At 44.8% G+C, this 27,049-nt stretch overlaps 1 protein-coding gene across 7 annotated transcripts in view; it reads left to right on the top strand.

Moving 5' to 3' along the window:
• The window catches only part of ZNF438 (zinc finger protein 438), a 156,278-nt gene that overhangs the window by 70,226 nt on the left and 59,003 nt on the right, over nucleotides 1-27,049 (top strand). Inside the window, exon 3 of one of the 7 annotated variants that reach the window (XM_062211126.1) lies at nucleotides 8,494-8,564. The exons of 5 other annotated variants lie outside the window; for them this stretch is intronic. The gene's annotated coding sequence lies outside the window, so the exon portion shown is untranslated. Of the gene's footprint in view, nucleotides 1-8,493; nucleotides 8,565-21,501; nucleotides 22,813-27,049 lie in introns of those variants that run through there. One more of the 7 variants, XM_062211127.1, reaches the window with a different exon arrangement.

Here is a 27,049-nt window from a genome sequence, read left to right as displayed (position 1 = left end):
CAGAACAGAAAGGAAAAATAGATAAGTGTACCTGTTCTCAATTGGTGCTTCAGCACCTCCGTCTCAGCGATTGGTAGAATAAGTTAGAACATCAGCACATACACAACATAGAAATCTGAAACAACACTGTTCACCACTTGGACTTTGTGGGCATTTATGGAATACCTCACACAATAGTGGCAACATAGGAGAGTACTTCAGCTTGTGTGAAAATGGGATTAAAAGATACCTTTATTTTAAGGCAAAATAATTTGGAAATCCTTGTGTGATCTTTTCATTATAGAGATTTTCTGTTGACTTTTTGAAGATCCCTTGTATTACCATTTAAATTTTTTGCATGAAAATAAATGTATCTTTAATTCTATTTCTATTTTGAAGTACCTTTTTACACATTCCTTTAAAAGTACTCATGTGGATCATGTATTAGGTCATAAAGCAAGTTTTAATAACTTTTCTCTACCAAAATTGAGTTAAAGATCAGCAACAATAGACTGGAACACTGATCTCAAATATTTCAGAATTACACAATACACTTAGTAAATCATAGATCAGAGAGAAAGTATAAGGGAAATCGGAAAATACTTTGAGTGTAATAAAAATGAAAATATATCATTGCTTATAGAGTGCAGCTATAGTTATGCTTAGAGGAAAATGCATAGCTTTAGGATACTAAGACTCAAAAAGAAGAAAGATCTAAAATAAATTATCTCAGTTTCCATAGCTGGAAAAAAAATAAAAGCAAAATAAGCCCAAAGTAAGTAGAAGGTAGAAAAAAAGTGGATAGCAACAAAATAGAAAATATAAAGCAGATATAATTTTTAAAAATTATAAGACCAAAAGCCTTTAAAAAAACATCAAATTTATTTACCCTCTTGAATAGCAATTCAATATTTTCGGTATACTCCAAGATTTAAGAGTAAAGCTGTCTAGGTCCAGAAACTGGACCTGTGCCAGGCAGCTTTTCATTTCTCTTCTGAGGCGGGCTAACTGTGTGGAGAAAGAGTGTCACGTTGCAGCGGGAGGTTCCCAGTCCACAATGGGCAGCTGTACTGGCCCAGCCTCTGGTGATGCAACTTCCTGGCAGAGTCCCTGGGTGGTGGGCGCACAGTGCCATGAGACAAGAGAACACACCTGTCTCCGCCCTTCTAAAGCCACCAGGAGTCAACCAAGAGGACTGTACCCTCATGGCCTAATCCAGTCTAATCACTTCCCAAACACCCTACCTTCAGTTATTGTTCATAGCCATTGTCTAAACTAGGATCTTTTTGCCTAACTTCTTATTTGATGAAGTAATGAGCCTTTTTACTATAATGTACTTTTAAAATATGTTATCTGAAAAACTAAAGAAAGGGAGGGGTGAAAGGAAGGAGATAGGGAGTATCATTATGTTCTTAGAACTGAATCTGCAAATCATACTGAATCTGTTAAAAACTAATTAAAAGTTACAATAAAGAAAAAAATTAAAAGCAAAATAAAACAAATAAACAGGATTTGAAATGATAATGACCAAGAGATTTTCCAGCCTGATGAAAAATATCCTATACATTCAGGAAGCACAAGAAGCCTACTGAGACTGAAGCAAAATTAATATAAAGAAAGCCAGGCCTGGGGCCAGCGCCGTGTCTCACTTGACTAATCCTCCACCTGTGGCGCCGGCATCCCAGGTTCTAGTCCCGGTTGCTCTTCTTCCAGTCCAGCTCTCTGCTGTGGCCCAGGAGGGCAGTGGAGGATGGCCCAAGTGCTTGGGCCCCTGCACCCACATGGGAGACCAGGAAGAAGGTCCTGGCTCCTGGCTTCGGATCGGCGCAGTGCGCCAGCTGTAGTGGCCACTTGGGGAGTGAACCAGTGAAAGGAAGACCTTTCTCTCTGTCTCTCTCTCTCTCTCACTGTCTAACTCTATCTGTCAAATAAATAAAAAAAAAAAATTAAAAAAAAAAAAAAAAAAGAAAGCCAGGCCCAGTTACAGCACTGTGACACTTGAGAATCCAAATGTAAAAAAAAAAAAAACAAAAAAACCTCTTAGCTTGACCAAAAGAAACGGTCACTTCAGCGGTGCAATAGTTAAGATTGATGACTGGCTGTGGCACAGAAATCATTAATATCAGAATGACAGCCTCACGTTTTCAGTATAGGAAGGAAAAATCCTGCAGGCTGACATTCCGTACCCAGTGGAAGTCGTATTTTGACGGAGGCAGAATTAGACAAAGGGTGGGAGACAGTCATGAGAAGGCTCTGCATTGGCTCTGCAGAAGTCACTTCAGCTGGGAAAAAGTGATGCCCTGTGGAATCAGAACCTCGGGGCCAAAATGAAGGACACAGGGGAGCGAAAGTCTGTGAGTAAATATGAGAACGGCCCGCCTATGCGAAGCAGCAGCTACAGTGGTCTTGCAGAGCTCGAAATACAGCAGTATAGTAAGATAGCAAACCAAGGGAAGGTGGACGTGAGTGGTCCAACTGATATTTTTAGCTAGGTCAGGAAGTAGTAAAAGTCAACTGTAGTAAGTCAAGAGTGGTTTCAATCTCAAGGAGACTAGCTTTAAACACGTTTTCAACAATGCTTAAAGTTCAGCAGGAAATAAAACGGAATAATGAAGAATTGATTAGTCAAGAAAATAGGGTGGATCAAAGCAGACAGAAGACAGATGGGATGAGCAGAGACTAACAGGAATGGGTGGTGTTGCAGCACAGTGAGGTGGGTTAAGCTGCTCCTGGGGCATCTGCATCCCATATTGGAGTCCCTGGAATTGAGTCCTGGCTCCTCCACGTATCCAGCTCCCTGCTAATGTGTCTGGGAAAACAGCAGATGAAGGCCCCAGTGCTTGGGTTCCTGCCACCCACATCGGAGACCCAGATGGAGCTCCTGGCTTCTGTCTTCTGCTTAGCTCAACCCCACCTGTTGTAGACATTAGAACCAGTAGATGGAAGATCTCTCTCTCTCTGTCTCTCTCTCTCTCTCTCTCTCCCTCTCTCTCTCTCCCACTTTGTCACTCTGCCTTGCAAATAAAAATAAATAAGTCTTTTAAAAAGAGAAGAAAACTGACAAGAAAATGGTCTTGAAATTAGTAATTAATTTATTACAAATAGATTTAGTTCAATTAAAAGCCAAAAATCTGGGGGCTGAACTAAAAAAAAATCAACAAGATATATATTACATAAGAACATATGGAAAAAAGTATATTGTATAAACACTGATAGAATCTGATATATTAATATCAGAATAGTCATTAAGGAAAAATGTATTATGAAAAAGGGAATATTTTATAATGATAAAAGTGTCAATCCAATTGAAATACAAAAATTCTAAATTTATGTGTTCCTGATAATATAACTTCAAAACATAAATGGCTAAAACTGACAGAGAAATAAACAAATGCATCAGCTTAGCAAATTAATCTAAGAACCTTCTTTCAGCAGTAGATAGAACAAGCAAATTTCAACAAATCAATATTTAAAATTCTTCGAACAAACTTGACCTGTTGCTATTTATAGAACATCCCCAACAGCTGCAGAACACACACTTTTCCAGTTTTATGAAAACAGAACAGGTGCCGGGACAAAGAACAAGTCTTAACGTCCCTCAAAGCATTGAAATCCTACAGCAAATGTCCATAGTGGAATGTGAGCAGAAACAGGTAATAGAACCATAACTGGAAAGTCCTCGCTCTGCTTGGAAATAAACAATATCCTTCTAAGTAATCACAAAAGATTCAAAGGAAATACAGTAGAAATTAGAAAATATTAAAGAGTCAGTATCAAACTTGTGAGCCACAAAGCAGGACTTAGAGAAAACATATAGCTTTATATCCTTATGTTTAAATGGTCAGGTTAAAAAACAGTGATACAATTTTGCATCTCAAAAAGCTGGGGAAATGCTTGAACTTGGAAGAAGACAATAATAAAGAGTTTAAAAGTAGACATAAAATAAATAAAAAAAAAGTAGGCATAAAATAGAAAAAGTCAACAAAGCGAAAACTTGTGTGTTTGAAAGTATTAATAAAATTGACACACCCCTACCAAGGAAAATAAGAAAGTTCAGATTCACAAGAATCAAAAGGAAGCATCACTAGAGAGGCAGGAAATATCTACAGGATAAGAACGTATTATGGGCCGGCGCCGCGGCTCACTAGGCTAATCCTCCGCCTTGTGGCGCCGGCACACCGGGTTCTAGTCCCGGTCGGGGCACCGATCCTGTCCCGGTTGCCCCTCTTCCAGGCCAGCTCTCTGCTGTGGCCAGGGAGTGCAGTGGAGGATGGCCCAAGTGCTTGGGTCCTGCACCCCATGGGAGACCAGGAGAAGCACCTGGCTCCTGCCATCGGATCAGCGCGGTGCGCCGGCCGCAGCGCGCCAACCGCGGCGGCCATTGGAGGGTGAACCAACGGCAAAGGAAGACCTTTCTCTCTGTCTCTCTCTCTCACTGTCCACTCTGCCTGTCAAAAAAAAAAAATAAAAATAAAAATAAAAAAAAAATAAATTAAAAAAAAAAAAAAGAACGTATTATGAACAGTTTTACTCTATGTGAATAGAGCCGACAGCTTATAGGAAGTGAACAGGTGTCCTGGAAAGTGCGCCATACCACAATGCCGTGAGAAGGGGTCTCAAATCTGTTACACATAGGCAGTGACTCCGCAGTCATACATCTCCCCACGGTAGTCGCGTTTTTCAGCTGAACGAGCTCTCAGGGTCAGGCCTTGCTCGTTCTTGGCCTTTAAGCCCCTGTGGCTGGCAAATTCTGTACCCAGTCGACTCCCCTAACAGGTCCTTTCACACTGCTCTCTGTCTGTTTACATTCTCACGGTCGGTCGGAGTCTGAAGGGACCAGTTAGTACCCCAGGTTTTCCTTTTCCCAACTTGTGTACCCTTGACGGGAGTCAAGATTAGAATAAGGATGCTGACATTTCATGTACCATGTAGGGAAGGTGAGGTAGCACAGTGTGTTTAGGTCTGCATCTCATCTTGTTCCTTCAGGCTGGAGGGACTTAACTGACCCTGTTGAGCTTACGGTGGGCAAGAGAGGAAGAGAGGAAGAGACTGGTGACCGGGAGGCCCTGTCTCACAGACTAGGTGAGAGACAGAGAGAAGGAGAGAGTGTTGAGTCACCCACCACCTCGGGCGGAGCCCTCCTTCCAAGCAGCCCCGCCTACCCGGGCACACAGAACCCCAGCTGGTGCACCGTGGACCCCTTCCAGTTCCTGTCATCCGGACCTTCTGCCCTCCTTTGAACAACTTCTTACAGTTTTGATCTTTTCCTGTAATTCCTCTTGCCTCTCCTTCCCAGAAATTTAAACCTGGCTTTCACAGACAGCGCCAATTTTTTTTTTCACAATCCTATCAAGAGAAAGCATGACGTTTTATGCTCCCCTTTGTTCTGCACTGTTAATTATGGATTGCGGTGGTGCCTTTATCGGCAGCTTCTTGTGTAAGTTTTCTACCACCATCACCCCTTTGCCGTCCTTGCTGGAGCACCGTTCAAGCTGGTGCTCCAACTGCCTCAGTGATGTCAGCGCTGGGCCTACAACTGTCGTCTCTCCCCACACCCTGTGTTATAATCTGCTTCTCCAAATCCAAGTTTCTGAGTTTCTGATGCTCAGAATTCTCTGTTTTTTAATTTCCTTTGCTTTTGACAACCAGAATTGTTCTAAGATCTCAAATGCTGAAAGCCCCTTCTTTCTTTTCTCTACATTTCTGGTGATTTTTTCTCTCAAACTCTTAAACATCCCTTCATTCATATACTTTCTCTTATTACCTATCTATCTCCCTCTTCCTCTCCCTCTCTCCCTCTTTCTCCCCCCCCCCCTTTCCTTTTCTCTTCCCCTCTCTCGATGATCTTACCATTGGATTTGAACTCCCTCAACTTTACTCCCTACACAAAAAAATTCATCTGTATCCACCAAGCATTCTTCCTAAATGTAGAGAGGGAGCCGGGGGCAGGCACCGTAGGGCATGAGTTAAGCTACTGCTTGGGTTGCCTGCATCCCATATCAGAATGCCTAGTTGGATACCCAGCTGCTCTGTTCTGATTGTGTCCTGAGAGGTGGCAGATGATGGCTTGAGTACTTGGGTCCCTGCTACCCATGTGGGAGACCCAATGGAGCTGCAGGCTCCTGACTTCAGTGTCGCCTAGCCTTAGCTGTTGTTGGCACTTGGGGACTGAAATAGTGTATGGAAGAACTCTGTATTTGTCTCCCTTCCTCTCTCTGATACTCTTCCTTTCCAATAAATAAAACCATTTGTCCTCTTTCACATGGCTAATCCTACCAGAGTTTTTGTTGCTGCCTTCTCTTGGATTCGCTCCATTATTTGCCACTCCTCTTTCCATGTCTTCCTTTTATTAACATGAACAATGAAAATAAAAAATCACTAACAACAATTAAAATCTTGTGAATGATTCAGCTTCCATTTCAAGCTATGCCAGGCCTCTTGGAAGGATAGAGTTTATTGGTATATTCCATTTCTCTCTCTCTCTCTCTCTCTCTCTTTTTTTTTTTTACCTTAATCCCCCAGTTATTGGAAATTTTTGTCTTATTACCTTCCTGAAACGTCTTTTATAGTTACCTGTGACTCTTAAGTTCTACATTGCCCCCCTTGTGCCCTGAAAAGCAGAGGGCATTCCCTCCTCTCACTCTTCTTCCACGGCTTCACTGGTGAATACCACGCTTGTGGAAGACCCTTCTGGAGTAATCCTCGTAGAAGGTGGACAGGGACAGACTTTGACAGTCGAGGCACCATTTGGGATGCCCCACCTCCCATATCAGAGTGCCTGGCTTCAGGCCTCGGTCCCACTTTCCATTCTGGCTCCTGCCAGTGTGCGCCCTGGGAGGCAGCCGATGGTGGCTGAGGTACTTGTGTCCTTGCCACTCGATCGAGTTCCCAGCTCCAGTCGTCAGCCTGGCCCAGCATCAGCTGTTAAGGCATTTGGGGAGTGAACCAGTGGATAGGAGAAAATCTCTCCTTCTGTCTCTCTGCCTCTCAAATAAAATAGATAAATAGATAATTTTGAAAAGAATAGAGAAGGGCTGACTATTTATTGACTTACTGTAGCAAGAAAAGACTACACAGGTTGTTCTCCTTGGAGAAAAGGAGTGCGTAGTTTTTCTTTTTTCCTAATTTTTTAAAAGATATATTTTGTTTGTTTGAAAGGCAGAGTTAGAGAGAAAGAGATATCTTTCATCCACTGGTTCATTCCTCAAAGGGCTGCAATGGCCAGGGATGGGCCAGGCTGAAGCCAGGAGCCAGAAGCTTCTTCTGGGTTTTCCACATGGGTGACAGGGGCCCAGGAACTTGGGCCATCTTCTGCTCCTTTCCCAGGCACATTAGCAGGGAGCTGGATTGGAAGTGGAGCAGCCGACCTCGAACCAGTGCCCATATGGGATGCTGACATTGCAGGCGGCAGCCTAACCTGCTGAGCTACAGGGTCAGCCTCCCATGGTTTTTCTTGATTGCAGGTTGGGCTCTGAAGTTCTAGAACACAATATCAGAAATGAAGGAAACGATTGATGAGTTGATGTCTTCAGACTGTGGTTGATGCATGCAGGGCATGGTTCTGATTGAAAAGATGGGTCTGTTGGCAGCCAAGACATCCTGTGCTTGCCACTGAATAACCCGTGTTGGTGACTGCTCCAGCTGTCAGTGTGCACCACTGGTTGGTGGCTGTTCCGGCTCTCACTCTATCAAACACACCTTCCGTGAATTTTCCAACCTTCTCTCTCTGCGGTGGTCCTGGTTTCTTCTCATCTTGATGCTGAAGTAATGAATCAGGTCCCACTGGCTTTTGAATCTTCTCACATCAGCTAGTAACCCAGAACCAGAACCCATCTTGTTAAAACACAAATTTGAATGTGTTCTCTACTGAGAACTCTCGATGACGCCTGCAGAACAAAACCCTGTCTGGTGCGGAATCCAGTAACCAACATGACCACTCCAACCCCAGTGTCTGGGCCTCATCTCTCTGTCTCCCTCTCCAGCTCCTGTTCCGTGTTCATCCGTAACGTAGAGCCTCCCCACACTTTCCCTGTGGTAATTAGCCCTCTCCTGGGTCCTACAGCTTTCTAGACCACACAGGACACTTTTAGCTGCCTTGGCCTGGAGTTTTTCGTGTTTGTCTCTTCTGGAAGTTTCCGAGTTCTTTGTGAACTATCTCTTTTAGCTTCATTCTTCCCTGCTTTTCATGACACTGGTTGGGACTCAACTGTCAGCTGCATTTTAAATAATTCAGTTTAAACCAGACTCATATATCCAGTAATATATTTTCCAGAATTTTTAGGAGATTGATGTAAAAATATATGAAGGGAATGTATTATATCTCCTATTTTAGAAGCCTTTGAGTGCAGCTTGAGATTTTTATTTTAGGTTCTTAAATTATACATGGCATAAGTGATGTCGATTTTATAGGACTTCATATAACTCTTTTATGGTCTTTCAGGTGTGATCATCTAATTGGCTTCTATAAGCCAGCAATCCTCCTGGTTCCATTGTTTTCATTATGTTTGTTTTCAGATGAGGAGGAATGGAAGGCACAGCTCATCCAACACTACAGTTTTGAAGTTGGAAGACATCTGCTAAGTCAGGTTGCTTCGGGGTAGTCTGCTCGTAGCACCAGCTCTAGACGGTTTTAAAATTCAAAGCATTAAGTCCATTACCTTGGTACTTTCTCAACTCTCAAACTTCTTGATATGCAAATTGTGGTTACCTTGGCTTTTAAGTTACTGAAAACAGCAAAAAGATGATTTCTTACTAAATTCCATATACTCATAAAATACAGTGTTTAAACTCATGGTGCTTTAAAAGTGAGGCTAAAACTTCTAAGTCATCCTTCTGTGTACTGAGTCTCATCATAAAGCCCTGTGTACTGAACCTGATGCTTTCAAAATGGTTTTTCCATTGTAGCCAGCATCTTGTTTCTCAAGAAAAGTCTTAACTTTTCAAAATGATTTATGGGTTCTCATTATAGGGGATAATTTTATTAATGAACTAGCATTGGAACCTTAGGTGGCTATTAACTATTTATTTAAAAACCTGGGTTTGCATGAGAATCTTTTTTTAAGGTCTATTTTATTTATTGGAAAGGCAGAGTTAGAGGAAGAGAGAGGAAAAAGGAGGAGAGAGAGAGAGAGAGAGAGAATAACTTCCATCTACTGGTTCACTTCCCAAAAGGTCAGGCCAAAGCTTGGAGCCTGGAACTCCATCCTGTTCTCTCATGTGGGTGGCAGAGGCCCAAGCACTTGGGCCATCTTCAGCTGCTTTCCCAGGTGCATTAGCAGGGAGCTGGGTTGGAAGTGGTGTTCATATGGGATGCCTACATTGCAGATGGCAGCTCAACCCACGGTGCCACAACACCGGCCCCTGCTTGATCATGTTAACCTACCACACCTCATAATAATTTCCCAGTCATCTTTCTGTGTTCATTCTCTTCTTCCCTCCTTGTTCTGCCACCAGATAAATCTTCACATAGAGCCACTTTCGTGATTAAAGAACCCTTAGTGGCTTCCGACTCCGTTACATGGAGTCCATGTTCCTTTGCCCGGCATTCAAAGCTCCCTACCCAGCTCCTAAAAATATCTCCTACTTGAGCCAGCTGGACTCTTTCCTGCTGCCTGCTCTCTCCGTGCTCTCCCCACGTCTGCCTGTAATGTCCCCTCCTCCCTCGCCATCTCTGCAGGCTGTGAAACCCTGCACACGAGGCTCTTGCTGATGCTCCATCAGCAGCTCTGGCTCTGTCTGCTCTCCGCTGGCTTCATCCAATGTTGTGTTTATTCACACTTACGGCACATTTTACACGCTGCTTTATTGTTTGTGCTCACGTCGGCCTTATCTCACGCCTTAGGTTACCAGGACCTGAAAATCAAATATCTTGTCTAATTCTTATTTTGTCTCCCACAACAATCAGCGCAGCCTTTAATGGTGCATAGTAAATATTTCTTTAACAAATTTAAAATGTCCTTAGCTATTTCTTCCAACACTCCCTCTGTCTTTCATCCTTATATATACACTCTGTATTCCTGGCAACTATTCACTTCTATTGGGCATGCCTGGCTGCCATCTTATCTTAGGAAAATACTGACCATAGTGCGGTTAACAAGATAAAGCCTGTTCCCGGCCCAAGGAATAAACCGTATTCTGAAAGTTCATGTCTAATTCTGTTGTTTGGAATGCAGAAAGCACTTTCCCACCAAAACAGTGTTATAAATAGTGGTTAGGATCGCAGCCAGCACCTCCCAAGACTGTTTAACTCATAAGTATCGGAGCCGTTCAGCTGTCGGCAGCCACCATAAACTGCACTGTTTGGTAGGAAAAAGTACTAACCCCACACATGGTGGTGCTTCTCCCGTGCTGTAGCGACAAGACAGGGGAGTTTGTGGACGGTTTCTGGAGTTTCTGGAGAGGTGGGAGCGCCTGAGCCAGGCTCTGGTAGTGACTAGCATGTGGGGTGAGGTTGCCGGCACTCCCATGTTGTCTACACTGAGGGCAAAGGGGCCCTTGCTCTGCTGGGCCCCACCACAGTGGATGAGGATGGCAAACAGGGCCACAGATGTCCTTTTCCCTGAGTGGGCCTTTTATAAGTCAGGTGTTGACACATGGGGGACTATTTTATTACTTCCCCCTCCTGCTTGCCTGCAGATGCGTGGGAATTGAATATGTAAACATGGAAAATACTTCTGTCTATAGGGAAGGCAACAAGTATGGGTATCACCCTGTATTTGGCATCTCATAGTTTGTGTGGACGGGTGATTATCATTTCTACATGGGCATCACGAGGCTCCCCGTGACAAACATGTCAGTATGTGCGTAAACAACCCTGGAGGCTGACGGTTCGGGTCGTCAGGCTGTAAGAAAGGAACACTTCATACATATCAGAGACTTTAATTTACCCCGTCATCGCAAGTACAAGCGTACATGAGCGTCTGCTCCACGCTGAAGACTCTTGTCACTGCCCTGGGTGAGGGAGTGATGCAAAGTTTGCCTTCGCCCTGGAGCCTGAAATACCCGGAGCAAACAACCAAGGAGAAACTGACAGTGCAGACGGTGTTCTTAATCGCCATGAAGGGAACAGACACGCGTGGGACTATCAGCATGACCCTGTCACTGCGTGTTTCTGTGCTCGCCAGGATACTTGGTGGGACTTGGGGTGGGCAGGTGAGAGCAGGGGTTCAACCCTGGGAGTACATAAGAGTCACCCAGATATGTTTAAAGCTGAGTCCCTTCGATTGTACCCAGGGCTGTGGGGCATGAGCCTGTTTATCTTGTAAAGCTCCCCTCGAGATTCTGATACTCAGCCAGGATTGAAAATCCCCGGATGAGTAGGGTGGGCCAAATTTAGGAGAGCCAGGAATGGCCCGCTGAGGAGTTGAGCCCCTGTCTGTCATGCAGGGAGAAGCCCGCAGGGGCTGCTGGGACGCGATCAAGTCTCTGTTTGCCAAGATAAACGTTTTGTCCACTATGTGTGAATGGAAGACAGACAAGGAGCAGCTTGAACTAGACAAGTGCTAGTGGGAAGAAGGAGAGGAGTCGTGTTTCGAAGTGTGTTTAGAAGTGTGGAAGATGGTGATGTCAGCCTTGACTCCAGCATGCTCACCCTCGTTGACGCGAGCTCTTTGCTCTTACAACCTGGCAGCTTACACAGTCATTCCAGCCAGTTTGCACTTAGTGGAAGGAGACCCTTGCCTACTCATGTATGTGTCTCACTCACAGCAGTGAGTGAAGTTAACGTGTCTGAGGGCCGTGACCTTTAACACAGTCGTTCTGAAGCAGATAACCATCCCCCCCGTGTGCAATAGCACAGCACCCGTCCTGCAGGCTCGCACCCAGCACCAGAGGCACATGGACAAGGGGCTTATGGGCACACAGTTCTGCAGCTTGTGAGTAGAAGCTCTGAGCGATGTTCTGAGCTATGCTGTACATTTTCATATTTTTTAGCGCTGCATCTGATAATTGCTTCAGCTGCTGGTGGCCGACCTAGGTGGGCCTCGTGACTGCGACTCCTCTCCATACGCCGAGCTCGGACTTCTCTCCCTGCCCTCCCCTGCAGTTGGTGCAGCCCATCCCCCCCTCACATCCATCCAGCCTCACCCAGAGGGAGAGCTGAGCCCAAAGAGGGGAGTTCAAGGAGTCAGGATGTCACTTGCTTGTGGCCCTGCTCAGCGCAATAGTCCTGGTGACCCTTTGGCTCCTGCCCCACCCCTGGGACATGACACCTGCAGAGGTATCCACACTCAGGAACAGCAAACTGTACCCGTCGTTGGAAACACTTTTGCTCACCTGTGGTGAGTTTGGAGGTGTTGTTTGGAGACACTGAGCCACACGGAGTAGGCAGCAGAGAGCAAATCCAGGTGGGAAGTGTGGGTGGCCCACCCCCTTCTAAAACAGGTGTCACATTGTGACTTCTTTTTTTTTTTTTTAAAGATTTATTTATTTTTCACTTGAGAGTCAGAGTTACACAGAGAGAGGTCTTCCATCCGAAGGTTCACTCCCCAGTTGGCCGCAACGGCCGGAACTGTGCCAATCCAAAGCCAGGAGCCAGGAGCTTCCTCCAGGTCCCCCATGTGGGTGCAGGGGCCCAAAGACCTGGGCCATCCTCCACTGCTAACCCAGGCCACAGCAGAGAGCTGGACCGGAAGTGGAGCAGCTGGAACCAGAACCAGCACCCATATGGGATGCTGGCACTCCAGGCCAGGGCGTTAACCCTCTGCGCCACAGCGCCTGCCCCCGCATTGTGACTTCTTAAAAAGTCACCTCTTTCTTGGCTGTCTCTGTGCAACAATTTCTGCTCTGTCCGTGGTCTGTGACAATGAACTTGTGTTGTTTTCTTTACCTCCACATCCGTGGTGTTATTTTCTTAGCTATTTAGATTGTCACTGATCATTTCTGGATGTGGGCTCCTTCCTGAAGGACCTTGCAGGACAGAGGGAGGAGAAGGAAGCCAGTATCCATCACGGCCCAGTTGCCTGCCGTGGTCTTTGCCTGAGTTATCATCAACGAACAAGTCAGGGTTTAGAGAGATTTTAAACTCTCGTCCAAAGCCAAAAGTGGAGTCAGCAGTAGAGGCTGGTTTTGAAAGCTGCCCGTCCGCATGGCTTTTCATTTGTGGGGGGAGATCGGTGAGCTCCGCCCCAGGAGCTCACTTCGGCTCTGGCACTGTGTAACCTGGACAAGTTACCCAGCATCCTCACCTGGCACAGGGAGGGGGCGTGGCATCAACCCCTGGGTCCTGACCATTTGGATGCTGAGAAGAAGAAGATAGTGGACGTCAGTGTGATTTTATAGATACAGAGGCCCATGGGAGTCTGTGAGATTTTGTTTTTATTTTGCTTATTTGAGAGGTGGAGTTACAGACAGAAGAAGAGACAGAGAAAGGTCTTCCATCTGCTGGTTCACTCCCCAAATGGCCGCAATGGCCAGAGCTGCACCAATCCGAAGCCAGGAGCTTCTTCTGGGTCTCCCATGCAGGTGCAGGGGCCCAATGACTTGGGCCATCTTCCAGTGCTTTCCCAGGCCATAAGCAGAGAGCTGGATTGGAAGTGGAGCAGCTGGGACAGGAACCAGTGTCTATATGGGATGCTGGTGTTGCAGATAGAGGCTTAACCTACTACACTAAAGCACCAACCCAGGCATTTGTGAGATATTTAATTCAAATGGAAAAAAAAATGAATGAATGAATGAGATGACTTGGGCACGTTTTGTGGCATTGCGCATCTTAACATTGCTCTACATTCTCTGAAAATAAAGGACAGTCAGTTTTGCAAGTCCCAACCCCTGTGATTGGTAGCAGACTGTGAGGCTGGGCGTTTAGTAGCTCAGCGTAGCAGAGAGTGTCCTGGCAACACATCAGGTGCCTCCTGTCACCTACCAGAAGCAGCTGTTAGTCCATGTGCCGTATCCAGTAGGTCTGAACAGATCCAGAAGAAACGCTCGTAGCCAGGGAGACCTGCCTGTAAGGCTACCGAACAGCAGTATACGTTGCACTGGAGTTAACACTCACATTCTCAGAGCTGGTTTTCCTGTGGTTTTGAAGCTGTCGATCAAACTTGATGAACGAAGCCATGTTTTTGTAAAACTATTTTCACAAAACTGCATGTTTCCTGGTTTCCGGGTGACTTTCTTAGGTAACAAGATGGTGGATACAGGGAGACAACTGTGAGTGGCTGTACTCCACTAAACTGCTTGTGAGTATACATTACCCGATGAGAACCTAGGGGAAGCCATGAAGTGATGCGGTCAGTTCCAAGACTGAAGTGGCAGTGAGCCCGAGCAGCACCAAGGCCACATTGTCATTGTCACAGAACCTTTCCTTGTTAGTGCTCCAGGTCTCTGCTGGGCCAGCTGTCAGCCAACCGACTGGGACAGCAGTATTGGGCTTTAGCTATGGATCCAGAGGAGTGGACCCCGCCGGTCCTGGATCCCTAAGTGGGTTCAGCTGTCACCCCAAAGAGGGCTTCCTAGTCCTGAGATGCTGAGTTGGTATAACTCCCAGTGCCAGCGCCGCACCAGATCCTGGGTCTGGTGGAAGGCTCCACTTAGGGCCTGGTCAGGGGACATGCAAGGGAATGGAGACCAAGAAAGCATATATATATATATTTTTTTTTAGTTTTTGAGATAGCATATTTTAAAATTACATTACAGTAAAAAGAAAGAAAAGGAGAAAGAGAAGGAGAAAGAGGATGAGAAGGAGAGATAGGAAAGGAGGAAGTGTATATCATGTATCTACAAATTGCATTGTAGATGCATGTGTATCTACACATCACATTGACTCTATTAAAAGCTAATTAAAAATAAAAAGGTAAAGAAAGGAAGTGTACAGAATTGTAAAACGTTGCACCTTTGGCCATATTTGGTCCATAAATGTGGTTTGTTCGGCCTACACTGTGTTTTTTGTTCAGTTTGTTTCTAGAACATGAATTTGTTATTTATTGATTAATTAGTAAGTAATGTGATGTGTTGGTCACTAATTCTCTGCACAAACGCAGATTTCCAGATTCTTTTGGACACTGGAAGCTCTGGCAGGTTCGAGCCTGTCCCTCCCCCCACCCCCAGTGTGGCTGCGACCCACTGGAGCTGAGCAGATGCTGCCTCTGTTGGACGTGAGGCTGCGCCTTCTCACTTTCAGAGCCCCAGCCTGGCGGTTACTTTGCTTCAGCAGAATTAAGAGGAGAGTTCCGTGTTACCTTCACGGCCACTTAGTTACGACTGGAAATAACGGGTGGGTGGGTCACATGCTTCAGAAGAGGTGAGGGATGGTGTTAGTCTCCTAGAGCTGCCCTAGCGAAGTACCCAAGCCATTGGCTTTCAATGATGGAGACTGCTCCTCAGACTGCTGCAGAGGCTAGACACCCACAGGCCAGCTGCAGGCACGGCTGTCCTCCCCAGACCTCCCCAGACAGCCACAGTCCTTTCTGCCTCCTCCAGCCTCCAGTAGCCCCAGGCATCCTAGCCTTGTGGGAGATTGCCAGACTCTGGCCCCTTGTCTCTGGCTGTGACTCCTCTTCTTACCAGGACATGAATCATACCGGAGTAGGGCCCGCCCTAATCCAGGATGACCTAATCCCAACCTGATTATGTCTCCAAGGATCCTGTTTTGAAGTAAGGTCACGTTCACAAACGCTGGGAATTAGGGCTCCAGCACGTCACTTTGGGGGACACATGATTCTTTGTGGAGTACAGAGTAACGGCTAAGAGCAAGGACGCACCCGACCGAGTGCCTGCCCAGAAATTCACAACTTACTCGGATCTGTTGTGTGACCTCGGGTCACCCGAGTCCCCAGTGCCTCTGTGCCATCATCTTGAGCGTTGGGATAATGACACCTACCTCATAGTTTGCAGTGTGGACAAAAATAGATGAATACATATGAAGCACTTAGGACAGTGCCTGGCACACACTACACTCTCACTAACCTGGACTATCATGAGAATTCATTCGGAGTTTAAGTGTATACAAGGAATACCAGTGCTACAAAAGTATTACGTAAGCTAGAATGGTAAAAGAAATCGTTAGGACTTCCAAGATGGCCGAACAGGGTGTAGTCACCCCACCTTCAGACACTTCGGGATATGGATAGAACAGAGGACGTACCGTGTTTCCAGGGGCCTGACTGATGGAAATTTCCAGCCAATAAGTGAACAAATAATGGAGGTTCCAGGGACCAGAGAAGACAAAGACACAGCTGCAGCCAGCTTCCGACTACGAGGCGCCTTCTTACCGCATCAAGGTCGGAAGGCATTGCCAGCCCCATGGCACAGAGTTTGAGCTGAGAGGGAATTCCACAGCTACCCGCTGGCTTTGACTTCAGCCTGGGGAGCAGAGTGGGGTCTGAGCAACCGCCGGGCTCGGAGCAGGGAAGCCACCTCGCTCCCTGTTCCTCCCACTCCCACAGAGCGCCATATTCCACATCGAAGCGTCAGGAATTCAGAAGGAGACGCCGTGAAAGGACTCTGCAGCAACCCGTGTCCCCGCTGACATTGCTTCAGGGAGAACCTTGCCGGCCACACAGACCTTGAGTCTGGCTAAGAGCACTAGTTCCGGGGGGCAGGTGCCCACTCAATTCTGAGACGAGGGCGCACATCGTCTGCTTCCCATCCCTGCCACCAGGACTTCTGGTGACAAGCAGAGAGGAGGAGCCATCTCGATTAGGTGAGTGCAGGCAGCCACGGATCCTGCCCGTGTAGGGCATTTCATCCTCGTGTAGGGGATTTTATCTGAGGAGTAAATCCACGGTCCCTACGACTTTGAGCCTGGCCTGGAGGGTTGGCAGAGGATGGGGTGCCTACTTAAGCCTGTGAGATGTTCCTCTCCCCTAAGTCTATCACGGGAGACCATACTCCAACCGCCAAGGCAGAACACCAACAGGTGGCAGACTTTGGGAATGCCTCAGCTTGCCCTGCACACAGAGCAGGCTTATGGGGCTATGCTGCCTGTGACTGTGGGAGCCCAGTGCATTACAGCAGTGGGAATTCTGTGCACGATGGGGTGGGGGTGTACCTGGGTCACTGGGCAATCATAGTAACTGGCTTCAGGGGTTCAGAGTTCCCTGAGTGCTTGGGATGGGTCATTGTAGAGGGTTCTGTGCTGGTGTGAGGACTATTAAGATCCTTTGTGCAGCTCATCTACCTGTGTGGGTGGGGGGTGTAGCCTGTGGGCTCACCCCTGACACTGATCACCTTCACAGAGAGGAAGTGAGGCAGTGATCACATGACATGATCATAGCCTCCCCACAGCCTACAATAGAGGAGATCTACCACACCCAACTTGGTTGTGACCCTGCACTCCAGCTCACTGACTGGAGCTCCCTGGCCTCACCCAGGACACACCTCTGAATATCCACTGAAAGAGCAGATGCTCCACAAAGCCACAGAAAGATACTTAAAAGATAAAAGCCATCAGAGGAGAAAACCTACAAGTGCTTCTACAAATGCCTAAAAATAAACAGAAATATGGGACACATGAAGAAGGAAGATAATATGACTCCCCCAAAGAGTACAACAATACTTCAATATTAGAATGTGAAGACAAAGAGATCGATGAAATGACTGAAAAGGAATCAAAACAATGATCATAAGATTACTCAAAACCAATCAGAAGCAAATTCATGAGTTAAAGAAATCCACACACAACATGGATGAAAAATTTTGCCTAGGGATGGAGAGATTGAAAAGAAATCAATCTGAAATGTTAGAAAGGAAGAATTCAGTTTGTCAAATAAAAAAATACAGTGGAAAACCTTAATAACATACTTAGTGAGGCAGAAGAAAGAATATCCAATATGGAAGACAAATCTTTGGAAATATCTCAGACCAAAACAAGCAAGCAAAAAGAAAAGAAAGAAAAAATTAGAAAGACTGAAGACAGTGTTAAAGATTTATGGAATCCTATTTAACAACCCATACAGGTTTTAGGAGTTCCTAAAAGTATGGAAAGAGAATGTATTAGAAGGGCTATTTAGTGAAATGATAGCAGAAAACTTCCCTAATTTGGAGAAAGAAAGGGACATACAAGTATGGGAATCATGTAGAATTCCTCTAATAGACATGACCAGAAAAGATCTTAACCACAACACATTATAGCCAGACTTTCAACAGTAAAACATAAGGAAAAGATTCTAAAGTGTGCATGAAAAGCCAGATTACTTTCAGAGGATCTCCAATTAGACTGACAGCTGATTTTTCCTAAGAAACCCTACAGGTGGGGGCCAGCGCTGTGACGCAGTAGGTTAATCCTCCGCCTGCGGCACCAGCATCCCATATGAACGCTGGTTCTAGTCCAGGCTGCTCCTCTTCCAATCTAGCACTCTACTGTGGCCTGGGAAAGCAGAAGAAGATGGCCCAAGTGCTTGGGCCCCTGCACCCATGTGGGAGACCAGAAGAAGCTCCTGGCTTCGGATCAGTGCAACTCCAGCCATTGCGGCCATTTGGGGAGTAAACCAACAGAAGGAAGACCTTTCTCTCTCTCTCTCTCTCCCTCTCACTGTTTGTCTGTAACTCTACCTCTCAAATGAGTAAATAAAATCTTTAAAAAAAAGAAAAGAAACCCAACAGGCTAGGAGAGAATGGAGAGACATAGTCTAAATCTTAAAAGAAAAAAATTGGGGCCAGCGCTGTGGCATAGTGGATTAAGCCACCATCTGCAGCGTTGGTGTCTTATGTCACTGGTTAAAGACCAGCTGCTGTAGTTCCAATCCAGCTCCTTGCTAATGCACCTGGGAAAGCAATTTAAGATGGCCTAAGTGCTTGGGCCCCTGAACCCATGTGGGAGACCTGGATGAAGATGCTGGCTTCTGGGTTTGGCCTATTGCAGTTCCAGCTGTCGCAGCCATTTGGGGAGTAAACGAACCATGGAAGATTTCTCTCTCTCTCTCTCTCTCTCTCTCTCTCTCTCTCTCTCTCCCACACACACACACCTCTCTCTGTAACCTTGACTTTCAAATAAATGTCTTTTAAAAAAAACCCTTAAGCAAACTGGATGTAGCAGGAACATTGCTCAACAAAATCAAAGCAATATAACAAAAACCACAGCCAGTATCATATTGAATGAAGAAAAGTAGGAAGAATTTCCAGAAAGATGTGAAACCAGACAAGGATGCCCACTCACACCATTGTTATTCATACAGTTCTAGAAGTTTTAGACAGACATTAGGCAAGAAATAAAAAAATCAAAGGGATGCAAATTGGAAAAGAGGAAGTAAAATTATCCCTACTTGCAGATGACATGACCCTATATATAGGAAAACCAAAACACTCCACTACAAGACTATTGGAACTCATGAGAGTTTGGTAAAGCTGGAGAATTGTAGACACAGACAATACCATGGCTGAGAAAGATCCTATAAGATCAATACCAGTCACAATAGCTACAAAAAATTTTTAAATACCGCAAAATAAACGTAACCAAGGATGTGAAAGATCTCTACAATGACAATTACAAAACATTAAACAAATAAATAGAGAAAGACACAAAAAATGTCAAAATCTTCCAAGCTCATGGGTTGGAAAAATTAAAGTCATCAAAATATCCATACTACCCAAAGCAAGTTAAAGATTCAATGCAATCCCAATCAAAATACCAACAACTTTGTTCTCAGACCTAGAAAAAAACAGTGCTAAGAATCACATGGAAATACAAGAGACCCCAAAAACCAAAGCAACCATAAGCAATAAAAACAAAGCTGAAGCATTAGAATACCAGATTTCAAGACATATACAAGTAGTTGTAGTCAAAACAGCCTGGTACTGGCACAAAAATAGACGTGTAGACCAACGGAACAGAATAGACACCCCAGAAATTTTAATCCACACATCTGCAACCAACTATTCTTTGACAAAAGGGCTAAAATCAATCCCTGGAGAAAGGACAGGCTCTTCAACAAATGGTGCTGGGAAAGTTGGATCTTCACGTACAAAAATGATCTCAGAGGCTGGAGGAGGCCTGAGACCCGGTCAGGGGCAGATATGGTCCAGCCCCTCAGAGAGTCTAGATACGGACACAGGACCGGGGAAAGGGGAAGGGTGGGTGCAAGTGTGCCCTGCTCCCAGAGCCCCAGGGAGAAGCAGTGTCACAAAGTTGTCTGAGTAAGGACGAATAGAGACCTGTTGGCCCCAGCACCCCCCAGTGCAGAATCCACAGCGTCACAGCAGCGTTTGCAAAGCATTTGCCTTTTGTCTTTGTCCCAGTTGATAATGATGGGAAGTGGCATAGTTTGGATCCTAGTCTCTTAAAGTGTTTGGCTCTGAATTTTTATGTGTGCATGAAGTCAGAGCCCCGTGAAGAACAAGCTATCACTGGAGAATATTAGTTTTTATTCCTCTTTCAGCAAGAGTCATGTTTTCTGCTAAAAGTTAGAGGAGGCAGCAAAAGTTAAAACATGGCAGATGCATCTTAAAATTTTAATTAGTTGAAAATGCAATTTTTAGAACTGAGTGAGTATTATTTTTGACCGTCTAACGAATAAAATATGTTGTGGTGGTGTTTTTAGATTAGAAGTCTTCTCCCAATTATGTTGTGGGTTTTAAAGCATCCAGAGTTTAGTGTGTAAACACTGTAAAAACAGTGAAACTCTGAAGTGAGATGTACTTTCTTCTTTTTTCATATGAGTTTCTAAATGAAATGGAAGGTAAGTGTCTTTCTCATTTAAAAAAAAAAAGAAGTAATATTTTATTCCTTAAGGTACTATATTGAGACCAAAATAATGTGGAAAAATCAAAAATGTGAGAGTGCCAGAATTTTTCTTGCCAACGTAAAAGATTGTGCCGAGATGCTCTGGCCATACAAAACCAGTGGACCAGACGCTTAGGGCGTGGCCAGGCGGTGACAGTTTGTGCAGGATGCCTGTGGCTTTCTTTGGGCTCAGCGAGCGCAGCAGTTTGTAATTAGAGCGACAGCACTGGAATGTATTCTCATGCCCATCTTACAAATGAAGGTGCTGAGGTCCTGAGGCCTCAGGGTTGGTCCAGGGACACACAGTTAATAGCAAAGGCTGGCTGAGGATCAGGGCCTCCAGGCCGTCAGTTCAGTGATCTTCATAAAAGACTCCGGAGGTTTCTTTCCACCACCATCATTTTATGCGCAGTGTCTGTAAGTTATTGCATCGGGCCCAATTAGCAAATTGCAAGCTGTGTTTAATCTCCTAAAGCCGGGAGACGTCTGAGGTTTGGAATACTGACCGTGGCAGAGAGCGCAGATGGCAGGAGGCATTGCAGAGTATCCTTGGCCTGTGCGGGAAGTGTCCCTGGGTTCTGATCATGGTTCCTTTATTTGTTACATTCCAGGCCCTGGTTCTGCCTTCTGGAAGTTTCTTCTTTGCCCACTTCTCTCCAAGGTCACACTTGTCTGGGCATTAGGGAATATTTCTTCTGTGGAGATTACATGGACTTTGCATCCTACTTTCTGTCCATGCAATGTGGGGGACTTGAGCATTGTTTTAAGGGTCAAATAGCCAAAGGCTTATCAGCAATACTTGTAGGTTTGGGACAATGCTATTCTCCCCAAAACTTAGTTGATTTTTGTCTCTTCTTGCAGGTGATTCTGTGTGATGGTAACAGAACGACTGCCTGTCCTGGGCTCGCTAAGACAGTCTTGGTTTCTACCCCTTTTCTTGGCGTGTTAAGTCAGAATGCCCTCTTCCACTCAGCTATCCCACTGTGGACCACTGTTTGGGCACTCTCGCTAATCGCATCAGAAGAACACCATTCCCGATTGGTTTCTTTGCTTCCTTACCTCTGTTCCCGCACTCTCAGTTTATTGGGGGCTCTCCTAGGACCCTCTGAAATAGGGTTTGGTGGGAAGTTAACATACTTCATACAGCAAGGCACATCAGCAGGGCCACTTTTGCTTAAAGCCTTTTTGCAACCTTCTCCTGCCATGCAAAACCCAGAGGCAACCAGCTTTGCGCACCCTAGGCGTCCTCGGATTTCTGGAGTCTCTCTTCCCTCTCCTCTCTGCTCTCAGACCTTACAGTGCTTGCCTATTCACATTCTTTCCTACAGATCCTTGACAGATGCCTCGTTACCCTAACATTCCATTTTCCGTGTCTTTTCCTAAGCACACGAGCTCGGTGGACACTTCATTTTATAGAACGGGAGAATGATGTGCAGTCAACACATAGCCCTTAGGGGCTCAGTTCAATGAGGCCTGGCAGTTGCCCACACCCATATGACCCCTGTTGAAAGTAAGATACGGAACATTTGCACCGCCCCACACGGATGCCCCTTTGCAGTTAATTCCTCACTCTGAGCCCCAGAGGCAGCCACTTTTTCGCCTCCATCACCAGGGATTAGTTTTGGCAAGCAGTATTTTTATTAAGTGTTTGGTGACTACATGACATAACTACCTTTCCATTTTCACTCAGGCTCTTGCCTCCTGCTGCTTGGCTGCTATGACCATATATTTTAGATTTTCTTTTCTTTTCCGTCTTCCTTTTTTCTGGCTCAGCACTTCAGCCCTTGCCTTGAAGATACCAATTTTTGTGTTAGTTAAGGAAAGCTAACTGCTATATTGAGTGGACTACCAAATGTGTAACAGCTTGGATCCCAATTAATGCGTGCGCACCGCCAATGAAGCCATGCATTAAGGCATTCCTAAACAGAAATGGCTCTCCACGCTCTGAGCTTGGAGTCCACTGGTACCCTGAGAGAGAGGATGGGTACATCTCAATCCTCTTCGGAGAAACCCACCTGGCCTTGACAATCAGTTGCTTCCACTGATGCACTTTTGGGGAGAACTGCTCACAAGGCCACATCTGGTACAAGACAGGAAGGCTTGGGAGGACAAGCTCTGGCTGGGCAGCCACTTCCCAGGCCAGCTCCTCTGTGGCATGGAGAACAGCATTCGGACTGGTGAGAATCACAGCTTCGATTGTGTTTTCGTAACAAATACCATATTGCATTCCTTTCTTATCTTCATGTTACATCTTTTTTTTCTTTGTGTTATACATTCTTTTATGCTTTTTGGATACACATTTCAGTATTTGAAACTTTCAAAATTGGTATTGTTATCACTACGGTAGAAATGTTCAAAACGAAAGCATCTTATTTTCTCTAGATTATTCTGATGAAATTAAAATTAGGTCTGGGCATGGACAGATGGAATTTAACTCTTAAAAGAAGGTATCAACAATTCTCATCAGTATCATGTCCCAGAGATTCTAGCTGGTTGAATAGGTCCTGGGGTGGTGGGAAGGCAAGAAATGAAAAAGTGTAGAAAAAGAAAGGAAGAAAAAGCTGTCATTGTTGGCAAATAATATAACTGTCTGCGTGGAGAATTCCTTGACCTCTGTGACCAAATTCTTGGAGAGCTTAGCAAGGTTTTCAGATATGAAATCACCATAGCAAACCCTGTTGCATTTTTTTAGACCAGCAGCAACAAAACAGAGAATGTAATTTATAAGAGCATTTTATTTGGAAATAATTAACATCTTGCATAGCCCTGCCCTGCTTATCAAGAGTGTGAAATTGGCGTGCTACAGTGATGTGAACTAAACCGCAGCCTGTGTTCCTGCTGGCCCAGTTTCTTCCCGTCAGCCTTTGCTGTTTCAGGGCCCAGTCCAGGTTGCCTCCCCGCATTCCGTATAAGCTGTGTTCCCTTGACTCCATTCTGGGCTAGTTTTTCAGACTCCTGTCTTTCAGGGACTTGACACTTTTCAATGAGTAGGAGTCAGGACTTTTGTAGAACGGGTCTGATGTTTTCTCATGTTTTTTTTTTTTTTTCACACCCTGTCAGGGGTAAAGGATTTCCCCATGACTTACAAACAGTAATATTAACCTTGATCACTTGGCTGGTAGATTTCCCAGTAGCCCTCACCATTCATGAGAATAATCCCCAAGACCCCCAGTAGGTGCCTGAAGCTGCAGGTAGCCCCAAACCCTGTGTACACACTGTGTTTTTGCCTCTACCTATGATAAAGTTCAATTTGTAAATTAGGCACAGTAGGAGATTCACAACAACTAATACAATAGAAATCATATAGCAGTTCTCCTGCACGGTGCTGGAGGTTATATGAATGTTCATTTCTCCATCTCTCTCTCTCTCTCTCAAATATGTAATTCTCATGTAGCTTCTTCACTCTGTGTGCCCTGCACGCTTTATCACACGCCCTGCGGCATTGCCAGAGTCCCAGAGTTCATCTGCCCTTCTTTACAAGTGGAGGTGCTCTTGGGCATCTTCCCAGAAGAGCCTGGTACCATCACAATTGAAGACTTGGCTCTCGGTGCTGTCCTTTCTCCTTAATGGCCTTCCCCAGCTCTGCCAGAAATGTGGCAGTAGCTTCTGCATCAGCAGACGGAGCCTGTCCAGTGATTTTTGTATTTTTTCAATCTGAGCCTCCTCCTGAGTGTGTGTAACCATCCCTTACTCAAAGTAAGTGGCTTAGTGTTGCTCCTCTCAGGGACCCCTGGCTCAGCCTTGGCGTAGACCCCGTGCCTTCTGCTCCAACACTGCTGTCAGTTGGAGCGTGTTTTCTGTTCACGTCTGCTGCTCCCAAACCCAGTTCCTTTTTCATCTTAACCAAGCACACATTATGCTCTGTGACTGTAACTGGCAGTTCGAGGTGTGACAGCAAAACTAGCGTGACTTTCTCTTCCTTCCCCGTGGTTTCACAGGTAGAAGATTCTCACTGCTGAGCTTAGCAACCTCAGCCTACGTCACCTCTTCCTTGCTTATAAAGTTGAGCTCTTCCACCTTCTCACTGAAAGGAAGCGCTTTCCAGCTTCTCTTGGGCATATCGGAGTGCCAGCGTTGCTCCTCTGTGTTTTATCTTCCTAGGGAATTTATTAACATGTTAGACTCTCAGGTCACAGCAGATGCATAATTACAACACAATTCTCAAGTAAATGTGATTTAATACAAACAGAGCAGATTCCATGCAGTTCAGAGAGAGAATTTTGAGAATATAATGATGCTCCCCTCCCTCCCTGCCTGCCTGCCTTCCTTCCTTCCTTCCTTCCTTCCTTCTTTCCTACCTTCCTTCCTTCTTTCCTCTTTCCTATCTCCCTCCTTCCCTCCCTCCCTGCTCTCTCCTCTTGTGCTGTGGACCACTGCAAAATAAAATAGGGTTGTCTGAAAATCATGGTGGAACCCCAACATGTGCTGCAGTGACCCTGGAGGCTGCTAAGTGACTACGGGGTAGGTCGTGTGGACAGTGTGGGTGCACAGGGAAGGAGCATAACTGACAGCAAAGATATCTGTAGCTGGAAGGCGCAAGAGTCCATCACTCACAATGGCTCACAGGTTAAAGCTTAGGATATTTTTATTTCTGGAATTTTCCATTTACTATGTTGAGACCACTTTTGACTGCAGGTAATTGAAACCTTGGAACGTAAAACCATGGACTACTGTATAGAAAATTAAATTGTTAAAAGACAGTTTACATTGCAACATAATATAAATAACTTCTGAATAAATCCAACAAGTAATGTCTAAGATCCTTACCAAGAAAATTATAAACCTTTATTAAAAGACACTAAATACAAATTAAATGTAGAGAAACACCACATTAATGGATTAGAAGGCTTCAGACTGCAAAGACGTAAAGTCTCTCTCAATGCACATAAAATCATTTCACTTCCCTAATGGACTTTGGAGGTTTTATCATTTCTGTTGTTTTATTATTTTATAATACTTCACACTATAATTCTGAACTTAAATGGAAGGGCAGTCCAAAAATTACAAATAGACTTCTGAAGAATAAAGTATTTTTCTGTCCTGTATCAAAGAAGTGCTTTTCCTGCCCTTATATCATGATTTAATATAACACTATACCAATGAAGCAGAGCAGGGGATAAGGGCATGCGAATTGGCCCATCTAAAGAGCAGAGAATTCGGAAACACCCATCTAACTGTACACAGACATTTGATGTATGACAAAGTTGGTTTGCAGACCAGTCAGGGAAAGAGTAGATAATATTTTCAGCATGTGGTGCTGGGGCAATAGACTGTGGAAGAGAATGAAATTGGATCCGTACCTCCCATCATACGCAAAATGTTGTAAATTAATAATTGTAATTAAATTTAATTGTAAAACTAAAAATTCTAAATTTAGCAACAGCACCCAGGAAATAAGTAGGGAAAAAAACTGTCAAAGAAATTAAAATACAATTGGAAAGAGTATAAAAGAAGGATTATACAGGAGAAATCGTGAGGTCAGAGGGACCAGCCATGAGAGAAGTGAGCAAGTCCAGACGTGCATTTAGAGGAGGGATGAAGCCCTTTAGTTCAAAGTATCAGTGTTAACAATGCAGCAGAAACTGCCCCATTACTACCATTCTCATCTGCTGAGTCCCATACCAGAAATCACACAGTGATCTGTAAATGAAATTACTTTAATGCTGTCTGCTGACAACTCAATGAGTCCATCGTCTGTAGAAAGCAGAGGACTAGGAATTTGCTATCACTTTCTAATTTGGGGGGAGCTTATCGAAGAGGTTTAACAGATTGATCAAATGACTGTCATACTTGTTACCTCTTTTACTAAGGGGTAGATACCCTGTTTGATACAACATCCTTACAGTTGTTAGAAATATTATTCATTTTAATATACATTTGCCAATGTACAATCTACAGAGCAATTTTTTGCTTAACATTTGTTTTAAATATATTTTTATCCAAACCTTGCATCTGTAAATACGAGTCACTTAATTCAGGGAAAATGGGGGACCATTTAATCTAATCGACAAAGGTAGTCTTCATTTTTAAACTAGTCTTCTAATTTGACTCAAAGAAATGTGTTAATGTATTCCTCCAGGAGAACTCCCAAGGCTGAATCCTAATTCTAAGGTAGATGAATAGATAAGGCTCTGAGTCTTGCCATGTGCTGCCTGGGTAGGACATACACTGTAGCCTTCCATGTTTCTTTTTTGTGCTCTCCAAACTGTCCCGGAGAGATGCTTCTTAATGGTAATAAAGATCTACGAGGTAAGGCCCTTAAGTAAGGTCCACCTGCTGCCTCATTCTATATTATATCCAATATATAATAATGTGGGTCCAAGTGCTCCATTTCTTAGTAAAATATGTATGAGACAGGACAAAAAAAAAAAATAGGGCCTTCCTGTTGTCTTTGGTCTCCTTCTTGGGCATCCC

The sequence above is a fragment of the Lepus europaeus genome, chromosome 14 (genome assembly GCF_033115175.1).
Source record: "Lepus europaeus isolate LE1 chromosome 14, mLepTim1.pri, whole genome shotgun sequence".
Lineage (NCBI taxonomy): Eukaryota > Metazoa > Chordata > Mammalia > Lagomorpha > Leporidae > Lepus > Lepus europaeus.
The sequence above is the reverse complement of the archived record's forward strand: the minus strand, read 5'-3'. Positions and strand labels throughout refer to the sequence as shown.